Source organism: Corythoichthys intestinalis, chromosome 1, assembly GCF_030265065.1.
Source record: "Corythoichthys intestinalis isolate RoL2023-P3 chromosome 1, ASM3026506v1, whole genome shotgun sequence".
Taxonomy (NCBI): Eukaryota; Metazoa; Chordata; class Actinopteri; order Syngnathiformes; family Syngnathidae; genus Corythoichthys; species Corythoichthys intestinalis.
This window is the reverse complement of record NC_080395.1, coordinates 5,146,366-5,160,713: the sequence shown is the minus strand read 5'-3', so window position 1 is coordinate 5,160,713 and position 14,348 is coordinate 5,146,366. Positions and strand designations below refer to the sequence as shown.

At 39.5% G+C, this 14,348-nt stretch overlaps 1 protein-coding gene across 1 annotated transcript in view; it reads left to right on the top strand.

The window, feature by feature from the left end:
* The window catches only part of LOC130913785 (NACHT, LRR and PYD domains-containing protein 12-like), a 111,504-nt gene extending 108,888 nt beyond the window's left edge, over positions 1-2,616 (top strand). The window contains exon 10 of the mRNA XM_057834545.1: positions 2,266-2,616. The gene's annotated coding sequence lies outside the window, so the exon portion shown is untranslated. The remainder of the gene's footprint in view (positions 1-2,265) is intronic.
* The last annotated feature ends 11,732 nt before the right edge of the window (positions 2,617-14,348 follow it).

Sequence of the window (14,348 nt, the reverse complement as noted above, 5' to 3'; positions counted from 1 at the left end):
ACTTTTCTGATTATTTGAAAGTTAGTCCCTAGTACAAACCGATATAAAAACATTTGTTTCAATGAGATGAAATATACTTATTTCAATGCAAATTCACCATCTGTTTTGTAATTTTTGGGACAAGGGGTGTGCCAAGCTATAAACAAACCTTTTTCAACACCGTACCTTTACCCGTTAACACCTAAGCCCATTTTGGCCGAATTTGCATGCCTCTAATGTTGCCTTTATATTTCAAAGAAAAAATTGTTCACAATGGCCAGGTCGGGTCCTTTTTTTTCAAGACACCATAATCTTCATGTCCAAACTGTTGTTCTCTTCACCGACTACTGATAATCAGCATTTTAGAAAATTTGTAATGTTGATGTCCCATTGACAACCAAACATGCTCGATCAGCCATTTTAAAGGTTGGTAATACAGTGGCACCTCGACATACGATCGCTTCGACACACGATCTTTTCAACATCCGACGTAAAATTTGACTCGCCATTTGTTTCTACATCCGACGACATGCTCGAAATACGACGACATGACAGCACTGCAAACGAACGCACGGTGGATTTTCTTGTGTGAGAAATCAACATAGTTTTCAAAAAAAGTTGATACAGTTGGAGAAACAAGGAAAAAAGTGATGCTTACCTTTGAAATGAAGATGCAAGTTATAGAAAAATATGAGCTTGGGGTGCGCGTCCCTGAACTGGCTCAACAATACAGCTCCATGGTCCTCTTCCGACCACCGTTCGCCACTATTTATAAGTTAAGGTGACAATTATTATTGTGGTAACATTGCCAAGGAAATCGCCAGCTTCGTCACGTTTTTATCATTTATTTAAGAACTTATCCAACACAAAACGCCCATTGTCTTAAGCAGTTGACTGCTCTCAAGAAAACGAAAGTATTATCTCTACCGCACCGACCTATCTCACCGAGACGTCAGCTTCGCGGTGCGTTCAGGGACAGTAAAAAGTGTCCGCCATATTAGAATCCGATTCGTTACATTATTTACAGGAATAATTATTAATTCTTCTTATTATTATTATATTATTCTGAATTATTTATTTATAACTTATTTGTTTTTCTATGTTTAATTGCCATTTGTAACAGTGCCAGCAGTATTTCTTAAGAATTTAGTGTATGTTTTTAGGCTTTGGAACGAATTAATGGAATTATAATGTATTCCTATGGGAAAATCCTGCTCGACATACGACCATTTCGACTTACAAACAAGGTCCTGGAACGAATTAAATTCGTATGTAGAGGTACCACTGTATTCATTCAACATGTTCGGATAAACATTTAACAAAACTAAATGAGACTGAATAGTTTTATGTTTGACATTTCAACACAAACAGCAAGTATGGTCATAGGCGTTTTTGGCTGAGGCTCTCCAGTTAAACCCCTCCCATCTACAACAGATGGACCTGAGCCTCAACAATCTGTCGGACAAGGGGGTGGAGATCCTCTCGAAAAAAGTACAATAAAATTTACACAGGTGGAATGAATTCCACATTTTCTTTCAAAGTATCTTTAGAAATAAGACTTTTAACCAATATACCTTGTTTTCACAGATATCTGTACTATTTCTCATTTTTGTTGTGTTACCGCTGTACTTAATAGTGGTTTTACACGTTCTGCATATGAAATTACATGTTAGCGAATTAGCTTAGCGCTCGGCACAAACTATTAACATCTCAAAAACAACAACAATAAAGGCTAAACACTTCAAGAGGGTTCGTTTACTAACCTCTCATAGACGCACACGGGTCTTAGCAACACACTCAGGACATTTTTCAATTGACATGATTTAAAACTGCTGCACAACTGAAAGACAAGGAGCAATGAACGGACTCTCTTCCCCTCTCGCTCTAAAAAATAACTCGCGCACAGAAGCGCAACTGCCTTTCTCATACCTGCCTGTCTCAAACACAAACTTATTTCCCAGTCTTTCGAAAAGGAGTAAATATCTCGCTCATTAGCCGACAGCATCCATCATAACTTTGTGCGTGCGTCCGTTAAAGGTGTCCGGGTGGCAGACGTGTCTTTAATTTTGCTACGCTACGAACGGCTGTCATAAAGTTATGAGGAATAATTATCGTTTTTGAACATTTATGAATCGTAATCGAAATGTCACGTGCCGAATCGCGATGCATGTAATAATCGATTTTTTGGAACTCCCTTAGCTTCGAGTCGGGATCACACTTATATTTTGGATCAGAGGAGGAAGAAACTCCCAAAGAACATGATTCTGAGGAGATTTGACCGTACAGGTTCTAACCGGAGGCAGAATCACCATAACCGTAAGCACCTGACACACAAGCAACTTGGATTCCATTAACATCAGATCTCAGGCGCTTGAATGGTAAATATCTTCCATTGACACCCTCGTCTCCACACGACAGCACGGCTAGCGATTGAGAAACTAATCATTACAATCTAAAACAATTTTAAAGCAAGATTTTTTACTGGTGCACTTTTGACCAACAAAGTTTCAGTTCTAAATATCATCGTTAACAAGTCTTCATTGGCAACACGTCATTTGCCACTTGGTCAAAGCGGTAAAATGTTTTGATCAAAACAACAGAATACCAGAGGTGGATAGAGTGGCCAAAAATTTGACTATCGTGACATTAAAAAAAATAATAATAATAGTTCTCAAGTAAATGTAGTCATCTAAATTATGTACTCAAGTACAAGTAATGATGTATTTGCTGAAAAGAATACTGAAGGAAATAGGGTGTGGGGCCTATAAAAGCTCGGCTTCCTTGCACCCCTTTGTATACTTTTTTATTATCATTATTGTTTTTCTTTCCTTGTTGTATTTCTTTTATGACTGCCCGAAATAAAAATCATATCTTGAGTAACATTGTAACTCCTTACAGTGTCTTGATTTTTTTTTTAAACAATGGTGTACTCTTTTTCTCAGCACATTATCTATTTGAAGAGTTATCGTTATACCGTACTATAACCCATTACATGACTATATTAGACCAAACAAATACACCAAATGAATCAAATTCAGATTAGAACTACCACCTGACCAGTAGTGCCATCTCGTGGAGAAAAACAAATTTTCTACCGTGAAACTGAAATGATCACATTTTGGCTTTCCCGTGGTCTTTCAGTGCCAAATAAAAACTGGGAGAGAGTTTGAAATCCAGCCATGTTGACTCCATGTCAAATAGTTTCATTTTTGCAGCGCTTTCATGATGTTACATCAATGGTCCCTAGCGACAGAATAAACAGTTCACTTGAGCAGGGGTGTCAAACCAATGCCACAAAAGGCCAAGAGGGTCCTGGATTCTGTTCCAACCAATGAAGGGTCATCTTTTCACTAATCTGATCTCCTACAAGTGTAATTAGTTGATAGCAGTCAGGTGCTGCTTGTTTCAGCAGGAAATTCATTGGTTAATCTGTTTGCGCAGTCATGGCTGAAATTAAATCCAGGACCCTCTGGGCCCTTTGTGGAATTGGTTTGACACCCCTGCACTTGAGGGAACGAATCCAGTACAATTTTTTCAGTCAAAATATTCGTTCAAACGAATCATTTACCCCTCCACCCCACCAAATGAATGGTTCGGTTATCGACGTTGCCAATCGCATCACCAAAGACCAATCAGCAACTTAATAGAACGGGAAGTGCCTACACTCACGAAGTCGAAATCTTCGAAACGCTAATATTAAAAACAATTGCATTCAAGATCTATGTTATCATCAACTATTTATATAACACCAAATTTCTCACACTTTTAATTGCACCAAAAGCAAAAGAAATTCATTTAAAAAGTACGAACGGTGTTTACCCTTCTGGGGAGTCTCTACGTAGGATATTTGAAGTGAGAAATTGTTCCTTTTTGTAAGGAATTTACTGGAAAGTACTGGCCACATCTTCTACAACCCCTAGCAAAAAGTATGGAATCCCCAGTCTCGGACGAGCACTCACTCAGACATTTTATCATGTAGAACAAATTCAGATAAATAGCTTGAAAAAAATAATGAATTCGTTCAAAAAGTGCAACTCTTTAGCATTCAGAAATACTAAAAGAAATGAAGAAAAAACATTGTGGTAGTCAGTAAATGTTAATCTTATCGAGCAAGTGCAGGGAAATAAATATGGAATCACTCCATTCTTAGGAAAAAACATGGAATCATAAGAAACAAACAAAGAAATAATCAAAACACATCTCTAGTAGCACCACCTATGGCTTTTATGACAGCTTGCAGTCTCTGAGGCATGGACTTGATGAGTATTCATCATCATTTTGGTGCCAACTCCCTTTGATTACAGTTGCCAGATCATCCTTAAGGGTCGGAGCCTTGCTGTGGACCATTTGTTTTCAAATTTCCATCACAGGTTATCAATAGGGTTTAGATCTGGACTATTTGCAGGCCATGACATTGATTGGATGAGTCTTTCTCCAAGGAATGCTTTAACAGTTTTCGCTTGGTGTCATGATGCACTGACAAACATATTTTCAATTAAAGGGATAAGAAAGCTGTCTAAAATTTAAATGTGCAAACTTACATTTTTTGAAGATTAAACCACAGCCATCTCCCCAGTGCCTTTGCCTGACTTGCAGCCACATATCAAGGACTGAGGGAATTTTGATGTTTTCTTCAGGCAGTCATCTTTGTAAATCTCACTGGAACATTATCAAACAAAAGTTCTAGCATCATCACCTTGTCCAATGCAGATTCTTGACTCTTGGCCAAACCTGTGCAGCAGTTGTGTGTGAAAACAATTTCCCGTGTGGACTGACAAGAAGATTACGCGGACATTTCACTGGTCGAGTCTTAGTTTCATGTCAGGGACTTTCTCGGGAAGCGATGTGCGTGAAAGCAGGCCTTAAATTCCCGGGTCACAGCACGATGGCTGATGACGTAAATATCATCACATCAGTTCCTCTCTCTTCGCAGTAAGAAGAAAAGTGGTAAACAAACATAGCTGGGAATAGCTAAATTAAACTGAAAACAACGAAATTAAATTGCTATGGGATGGTAGAGCAGAGGAAGAGATGCGTTCAAGGGTTCATTAAATACATATTCCCCACCAAAATCTCCACCCGCGGCAGCTCCACCCGGGCCTTCGCCCGAGGTTTCCATGCGCACCGTGAGAGCGAGCCTCTCCCCTCTGCTGCCCTGCAGATAGAAAAGGGGATAACATTTGTTGTCAGTGCAAAGGGTGTGTCAAGTGGGAGGTTTTAAAACAACTGACTTTAGCCTGTGCTGATATATCACAAGATATCTACTCCTATAAATGTGCTAGTTTCGTTATGAGTGATATTGGACTGCGATAATAAAACAATAGACTTTAGCCTCTGCTGCCATCTCACGAAGCATCATGTCATCTAAACCCACTAGTTTCCATACGTGTGCTCTGAGAAAAAAAAAAGAGACTGGAGAAAAAATGACAGACGAGAAATCGGCGTCGTAAAGTCGAAATAACATATGTCGGGTACGTCGTAACCCAGGAACTACCTGTTTTTGTTTGGAAAATTTTTGAAAAGGAAAAAAAAAAATTCTATTTTTCAATAGATTTGTGTAGTATTTTTTAAAATATAAGTTTAAAAAAGAAGAGGAATAAACAGTTAACATCTCTATAGTCTGATCTGGTACAATACAGGATACAACAAAGCCAATACAAGCGACTATTATATGCAAGATAGCAAAAGGAATGTCAATTAGTTTCCTATTTCAATCAGTCGTGTTCATCGGCAGAACAGGAAACAATTCTCCACATTAGTCTGGAGGACGGCTGGAAGAAGGACCACAGAATGCAATCGTCCCGCGTAAACGAAGCAACGACGTCAACTTGGGTCACAGGCAAAGCCTTCTACCGTCACTGCTTTCTGCACCAACACACTTGTGTTACGTAGCTTGGAAAAACAGAAACTGAGCAGGACAAAGGTTTCTCAGTCGCGTGTGTTCCCCTTTTTAAGGTTCCCCATAAAGGGACTCTTTGGCCACAAACTGAGCAGGAGAAAGGTTTCTCCCCAGTGTGTGCTTTTTAAGGTTCCCTTTTGAAAGAATCTTCGACCGCAAACTAAGCAATAGAAAGGTTTCTCACCAGTGGGCGTTCTGGTGTGTCTTTTTAAGCTTCCTTTTTGTGACCAAATTTTTTTTTACCACAAACTGAGCAGGAGAAAGGTTTTCCTCCAGTGTGTTGTCATGTGTTTCAACACCTAGGTAACGACTGGGGTAAAGGTTACAAGAGGTCAATATTTTAGGGTTTGGTGAAGCAAATAACAATTCTCATTGATGCTACATTGATGATCACATTGACAGCAACATACGTCAAAGCAATTGACTGCCAAATATATCAATTCCATTAACAGGAAGTGACCTGTCATCAACAGAAGGTGACCAGATATCAACAGGACGCGACCAACCCTCCAATAAACAGTAACTAGGCCATGTTAGAGCTATCACAAAAGAATCTCTGATCAAATCTAGACAGTTGAACGTTCAAATGAGGTAGCTATTTCATCAACTCGGCGACCAGCAATTCCAATGTCCCAGTAGAAGCGTCGTTTCACATCTATATCTATACTTGACTGTATATTGCGCAATGTTGCTTCTAGTTATTTTGGTGAGCTACTTGGTCTTTCAACTCGCATTTGCTGATTGTTTCAAAAGCAATTACTTAATAATGTTTAAGTGCAACATTAAAAGTATCCCTATGAGCTACAGTCAGGTATTTATTGGCGCCACCTAGCATCGCGTTTGCAACGGCGTCCCCACTCCTGCTCTGCTCTCTCATCTCCGTGAGTCTGTATCTCTCAGACTTTTCTCGCGTCATTCAACCAACATAGTAACGCTTGCCTTTCCCGTCACAGTAACGGTAACGGCGTTGCCAAGATGAGAAAAGTAATAAATTAGATTACTCGCCACTGAAAGAAATAACGGCGTTAATAAAGCTGTTATATTCTAACGCCGTTATTAACAACACTGTATATAGTATAGTATAGTAGTATAGTATAGTATAGTGTATTATAATGTAGTATAGTATAACGAATGCATAATGTAGCCCCAGCCTCTACTGTAGCGTCTATTCTATGCACCTTATAATGTTGTCCGAATATACTGTATGCACAAAAATGAGTACACTCCTCGCATTTCTGCAGATATTTAAGTATATCTTTTCATGGGGCAACACTTACAAAATAACACTTTGACAATGAAAATAGTCTGTGTGCAACTTATATAATAGAGTTAATTTATATTCCCCTCAAAACAACTCAAAATATAGCCATTACTATTGGAACCCATGGCAACAAAAGTGAGTACACCCCTTAGAAACTACGTACATCCCTAAAGGTCCAAATTGAGTACTGCTTGTCATTTTCCCTCCAAAATGTCATGTGACTTGTTACAGGAGTGCGGTCAGCATTGCTGCAGAGATTGGAAAGGTGGGGGGTCAGCCTGTTAGTGCTCAGACCATAAGCCTCGGTCCCATCTTGTTTACGCTGTATATGCTTCCTCTAGGTAATATCATCAGAAAACATAGCATTAACTTTCATTGTTACGCTGACGACACACAACTGTATTCATCAATTAAAGCTGAGCAGATCAGGCAAGTGGATAAACTAAGCACCTGCGTCCGAGATATAAATACCTGGATGAGCACTATCTATCTTCTACTTAACCCTGAAAAGACAGAAGTCCTTATAATAGGCCCGAAAAGTGTGAGAGACTCTTTAACTGAACAGATAGTCACTCTGGACACGTACTTCTTTAATCTAAGTACATGTAAAGCCGAGACTTGAATGGTACAACACTTCTTTATTTAGTGTGCTTCTCAGCATATATATCACAGAGACATCACAGAGATTCCTTTTACACTGTAATACCGCACCCACAGGAAGTGCACACTATGGCAGCAGCAGTGTGACATAAATATGTCACAGTAAGTGTAGCCTCCAGCACCACAGTTAAAAACCTAGGAGTTCTATTTGACCCATACTTATCGTTTGAAGCTCATATTAAACAAACCTGCAGAACGGCCTTTTTTCACCGCGCAACATAGCCAAAATTAGAAATATTTCATCTAAAAACGATGCAGAAAAATGAATTCACGCGTTTGTTACATCTAGATTGGATTACGGTAACTCCCTAATTGCAGCTTGTCCCAAAAGTTCTCTATAAGGTCTTCAGCTAGTCCAAAATGCAGCAGCTAGACATTTTAACGGGAACTAAGAGAAGAGAGCACATCACCCCAGTGCTCCTGGCCTTTCACTGGTTTCCGATCGAGTTTAGAATTAAATTTAAAATCCTCCTTCTTACATGTTAGACCATTAATGGGTTGGGGCCATCTTATCTCACCGATGCTCTGGTTCCATACCGCCCCAACAGAACACTCTGCTCTCAGAATGCAGGTCTACTGGTAGTTCCCAGGGTTCCTAAAAGTACTATCGAAGCTAGAGCCTTTAGCCACCAAGCCCTTTTTATGGAATCAGCTTCCAGCTAATATTAACGAAGCCGAGACAGTCTGCACATTTAAGATTAGATTAAAAACATTCCTATTTGACAAAGTTTATGGTCAGGCTAGTTGAAGTCGGATTAGACTCACAGTTCAGTCTAAACTACACTAGAAGCTATAATGCTGGGGGAAGTACAGCCACTGAGTTCTATCTCCTTTTTCTCACTCTACCTACCACTTGTCCTACTTTATTTCTATTTTCCAAGTTTAATATCTAGTTGACTAGTCTCTTCATCACTAGTCACCCAGTGTCCCCTTTCCCCCCTCCCCTCTGGGGAGAGGCTATTTTTCAGCTGCAGCCTCCTGACTGTCTGGACGGACGTATTCGTTGCCACCCCCGTCTCATCTGGCTAGATGGACCTCTTCTTGTTCCTTTACTCTTCTGCATATCTACAGACTGTAACCCCGTCTGCTAATTCCCACTAGCAGTCCTGGTGCATCCTGTCTATCCGTCCTGGGAGTGGATCTCTACTGACTGTGGTGCTCCCCAAGGTTTCTCATTTTCTCCCAAAGAGCTTGGAGTTTTTGGAGTTTTGGGAGTTTTTCCTTGCCGACATGGAGGGTCCAAGGATGGGGGATGCCCAGGACTTGAACTTTATTTATTCATCTTTGTTTACTTAATTTGCTGTTTGTGACTGTGTATCATATTGCCTCTGCAAAGCCCTTTGAGACAACCTTGTTGTGATTTAGGGCTATATAAATAAAATTGAATTCAAGTGAATTGAATAAGCCGCACTCTATATCAAATTGGTGTGCATGGCTGTTACCCCAGGAGGAAGCCTCTTCTGAAGAAGGTACACAAGAAAGCCCGCAAACAGTTTGCTGACAACATGTCAGCAAAGCACATGGATTACTGGAACCATGTCCTATGGTCTGATGAGATGGGCGGAAATGCGAGGGGTGTTCTCACTTTTGTGATACACTGTAAATATGAAAAAAAGTTTTAAAAAAGGCCTTTCATAGAAAGTGCGCCTTACGCCTTTGATTTCGGAAAACGCGGCAACTCAATCAGCCTCCTTACAAATGGTACAATTGATCGACTAGCGAAAAGCTGACCAACATCTGACCAATCAAACTAAAATGAGATCACATGAAATAAAAGCTAAACAACCAACCAACCGAAGAGAACGACCGACTAACCTATGAACAAACTTGGACCGATAGAGCTACGGACTATCCAACAACTGACAGAACAAAGTTGTACTTACGCGAGGTTCTCATCTCGTCCTTGTTGTCGTCTTTTCACCGAGTGAGTCACTTTACTGCGCACTAAGGTCCAAAGTCCCCGACCGAAAGACACACCCACAATGCGGGCATGTCTTTGTGTATATGTTTGCGCACATCCGTGTGCAAATGTTGAAAAAGCTAAGGGGATTCTAGCATATTTTTACTGTGTACATTTGGTATATTTTTAGAGATAATTTAGATGATGAATATATTATTAAATAAGTGCTGTGGAGCTTGTTTTTTTAATCAGCAAAAGTGAGGTCCATAACCTATCTCCAAGTATTTAACCCGAATAGTTAGAAGCAATGTTGAGCAATATAGAGTCAAGATTCGTTATAGATGTGTAACGACGCTTCTATTGGGACATTGGATTTGCTGGCAGTCAAGTACGTTCGTATAGAACAGCTCTTTTACTCTTTTGAACTTTCAACTGTCTAGATTTAATCAGAGGCCGTTTTATGATTAGCTTTAACGTGGCCTAGTAACAATTTATAAGATGGGTGGAGTGGTCCATCTCATAGTTTCATTTCGGTTGGGTTTCTTGAAGAGCTTGTTTTCGGTACAACACACAAAAAAAGGCAGTACCTGAAATGCTTTTGTTTTGAAAAATCTAACCAATAAAACTTGTGTAAATAAATCAAAGTTACCCATTAAGGTGATATTTCAAATTAATGACACTTTTTTACTTCAAAAATGAATGAATGAATTGAAAAAAAAAAAATACAATGGTATGAAAAAGTAGCTGAACACTTTGGAATTTTTCTCACATTTCTGCATAAAATCACCATCAAATGTGATCTGATCTTTGTCAAAATCACAAAGATTAAAAAGTAGCGTCTGCTTGAACTAAAACCACCTAAACATTTATCGGTTTTCATATTTTAATGAGGATAGTATGCAAACAATGACAGAAGGCGTGAACCCTGATAGCAAAATATAACTGTAGCGGGCATGGGCCAGATGTAGGGCAAACTTTGGCCCAATTTCATAAAACGGTTTGCCCCAGTGTCTTTTTGAACAATGGCCCAAACTCAATAGAGAATCACTTGCCGGATCAGCAACCGTTTTGGGCCAGAACTGGTCCAAAGTAGCGGACTTACTTTACAGTTTTTCTCAATTGCTTTTGAACATTTTTCAGATCACAATTGAAATTCTCATAACTACTTGTTCAACCTGCGAAACATCGTATCACGAGTGTACATCGAACAAGCAATTTCTCATTTCTTTAAGCAAGTCTAGGATGTTTTTAGTGCAGGCATCAAACATTGTTCTTCAGTGTCTAATTAAAAAGCTGAAGACACCTACCCCCAAACCCCCCCAAAAATCAAAATTCAACGTGAAAATCTCTGAAAAGCAACATTGTTTGAATCCTACATGACAGTCTTCGAGCAATAGCTGGGATCTTTTTGGATGTCTACTAATGCCCCCTTTCCTTCTTTTGTGATACGATTGCTTTCTAGAATCAGCTGTTGAAGATGGGAGGGGTTTAACTTCAGAGCCTCGGCCAATGAAATGCCTCCTCGCTTTGGGATGTTGCACTTTGAAAGCCTACAATAAAAGAGACAGTTGCCTGAAGTCAGTAAAGGTACCTGTTGAAAGTGATAGAGCTTCTAAAGAAAGTAACATTGTGTCGGCCTTATCCTTGGCTAATATAATTAGTGATTCTTTTGATTAGCTGACCAAATCACCAGAAGAATACAAGCTGGAGGACTTTCTTACTTGAGGACTTTTAAGATGAAGTGTGGGCTGGCCAGTCCTTTCGAAAGGATCTCAACCTCCTCGTCTGACAGATCGTTGTCGCTCAAGTCAAGCTCTTGAAGATGGGAGGGGTTTAACTTGAGAGCCTAAGACAATGAAACACATCCTTTACTGGCGATCCTGCAGTGGGACAGACTGCAACAAACGAGATAATTGCCTGAAGTCAGGATGGGAACCTGGTTAATGGGCAGCTAAAGAGCTTTGCGGATTTTGGTGTAACTTTACTAATATAAACTTTGGACGAGTTCGGAAAACAGCAATGTACAATACTACATACAACATACAACAATATTAACGCGTAACTGAACAGAAGACTATCCACAGTGAGCATAACAGCAACAACGATATCAGTGATATTTCCACCAAAAGTAACCATTCAGGATCGCTCTTTTGTGACGCTAACGATGGCAACGGCTCACAGGAAAGATGATCTACAATGAATCCCTGCATGTTTGAACCTGAGGCGTCAGATGACCACGACTTTTTTGACACAGCAGACGTTGTGATGACGCCGATTGAAAGCTCAACACTTCTTGAATGGGACAGTGGTAAGCCTATGTCCAGCATCGTGATTTTTCTATTAGAGAGAAAGTGATTACATGGTTGTATATTTTTCCATGCTCTCCATACTGCTGAAACTGGATATTAGGTGAAGGGAGAGTTCCTAACCATCTAAATATGATAAAGCTCGCCCAAATGTGGCTAAATAAATTATTTATAGAATTGATTTTATATTTCTGCGTGGGTTTTCTCCGGCAACTCCGGTTTCCTCCCACATCCCAAAAACATGCATGGAAGGCTGATTGAACACTCTAAATTGTCCGTAGGTATGAGTATGTGCGTTAATGGTTGTGTGTCTCTTTGTGCCCTGCAATTGGCTGGCAACTAGTTCAGGGTGTCCCCTGCCTACTGCCCGTAGTTAGGTGGGATAGGCTCCAGCACCTCCGCGACCCTTGTGAGAAAAAGCGGCATGGAAAATGAATGAATAAATGAATTTTATATTTCAAAATAAATGATGTTTTTATTTTCCAGGTGTAGCTGTAAACTTTCAAGTAATTATCCTTCCAAGAGATTGTCTGTGTTGTCAGGGGAGCCCAGACGTGAGAACCAAACTTGAGGAGGCTGAAGCACTGACAAGGGCATGAATTACATAAAAACAATAAATAAAACCATAAATTGTAAACAACATTGACATATTTTGATGACCGTTTCATTTATTCTATTGGAATGTAAAATATTGTGATTATATTATATTCTGAAACAATGTTCAATAGGCCACAATAATGACGATGCTACTAGATTTATGTTGAATCAGCATCAGCTGTCACTGTCCGATTGTGACACAACATAGAAAGCTAAGCTATACCAAGCAAAGAATGGCACACATCAAAGAACGTAAATTTAGTAAGCGGCACAAATTTAGGATAGCAGCGTACTAGCGCTACATTGAAAAATGATAATGACAAAGTAGTACTACTCCTCAATGACCCAGTGTTGTAAAGACACACTCACACGGCTGTGCGCATGTTTGCGTACACATACGTACGATATTTTTACCATCTATAATTGGTATATTTTGAGACATAATTGAGTAAAGTCGGTATCACAGTGTCTCCCCAAAGAGGAGTGCATTTCCTGCTTTTTTTGTTTCTTTCTTTGGAGAGAAGTCAAACACTAGAGCATGACCTTATATAGGTATTCTGAGCCAGTGGCGGTTCTAGGATTTTTCTGAAACAGGGGCCGAGGGGTGGTGGGGTGACAAAAATTATGATGACCCTGAAACGTAGTGTCAGCATTGTCAGCAACAAGCAAAACACTATTTGCTAAGTATTTTCAATTTATTCACGCAGTTAAACCAGTTGAAATTACACAACAATAAATTTGTGCAAGAGAATATTAAAATATATTATTATAATATATTTTTCTAAAAAGTGTGGAAGATTCTACTTGTGACTAGTTGGCTCAGATGTGTTGACCACTACAGAAGCTTCGTTTAGAAAGCACAGGAGATTGTGTATTTCTTTTCTTCTGTCCCCCCATAATCCCTTCCTGTTCGCTGCTTTGTCATAATAAAAAGCTATTTTGAATGATCACAATGGGAGTATGTCAGACTCTCAATGTGAAACATTAAAACTGTTCAGAATCCGGACACTTAGACTTCCATTCTCTGTGTCAAACAGCTGAACAGGACAGGTTTAAAAGGAGAAAAAAAAAAAGAAAGCTCAGGAGATTTAATCCAATGTTTTATTGGGCTCATGTCAGATCCATGTCAGAGTGAGCCTGCCCATGAAGACACAGACATCTCCACCAAAGATGTACTCAAAGGTTTGTGTGTGTATTTTTGCAGAAAATGGTCAATTCAGATGAAAAAAAAGCAACACTGAGTCATGGCAAACAAAACTGGTAATATACCACTATTGTTATTCATTCAGATGATGAGCCTCCTTGCAAAAAGAAGAAAATGTCAGCTCTGGACCAACTGTTTGGAGAAGACTTTCAAGCAGTGACGTGCGGTCAGGGGAGGCTGTCATCATGACAAAAAAATAATTATAGCATCAAATTTATATTAATATTTGTCCATTGCTCTGTATGTATGACTCATTTCAAAGATTTTTTATAGTCAAAATCGCTGAATTTGCCTATTTCCTGTTCAAATAAAGAAATGAAACGAGAAGTGCGGCAGCAACGAGTAAAGCCTCACCTCTGAATGCGCAATCCATAACAAACTGGGTTGATACATGGAATTGGAGCGTGCTGGTTGCCGTACATATGCATGTCGCCATTATAATGTTTGCAGATACTTTTATTTGACCTGATTTTCCACAGTCTGGCTGATGTCTTTAACCCTTAAAGTTTAATGTTTGCTAGCGACATATTTAGTTTTGCTGA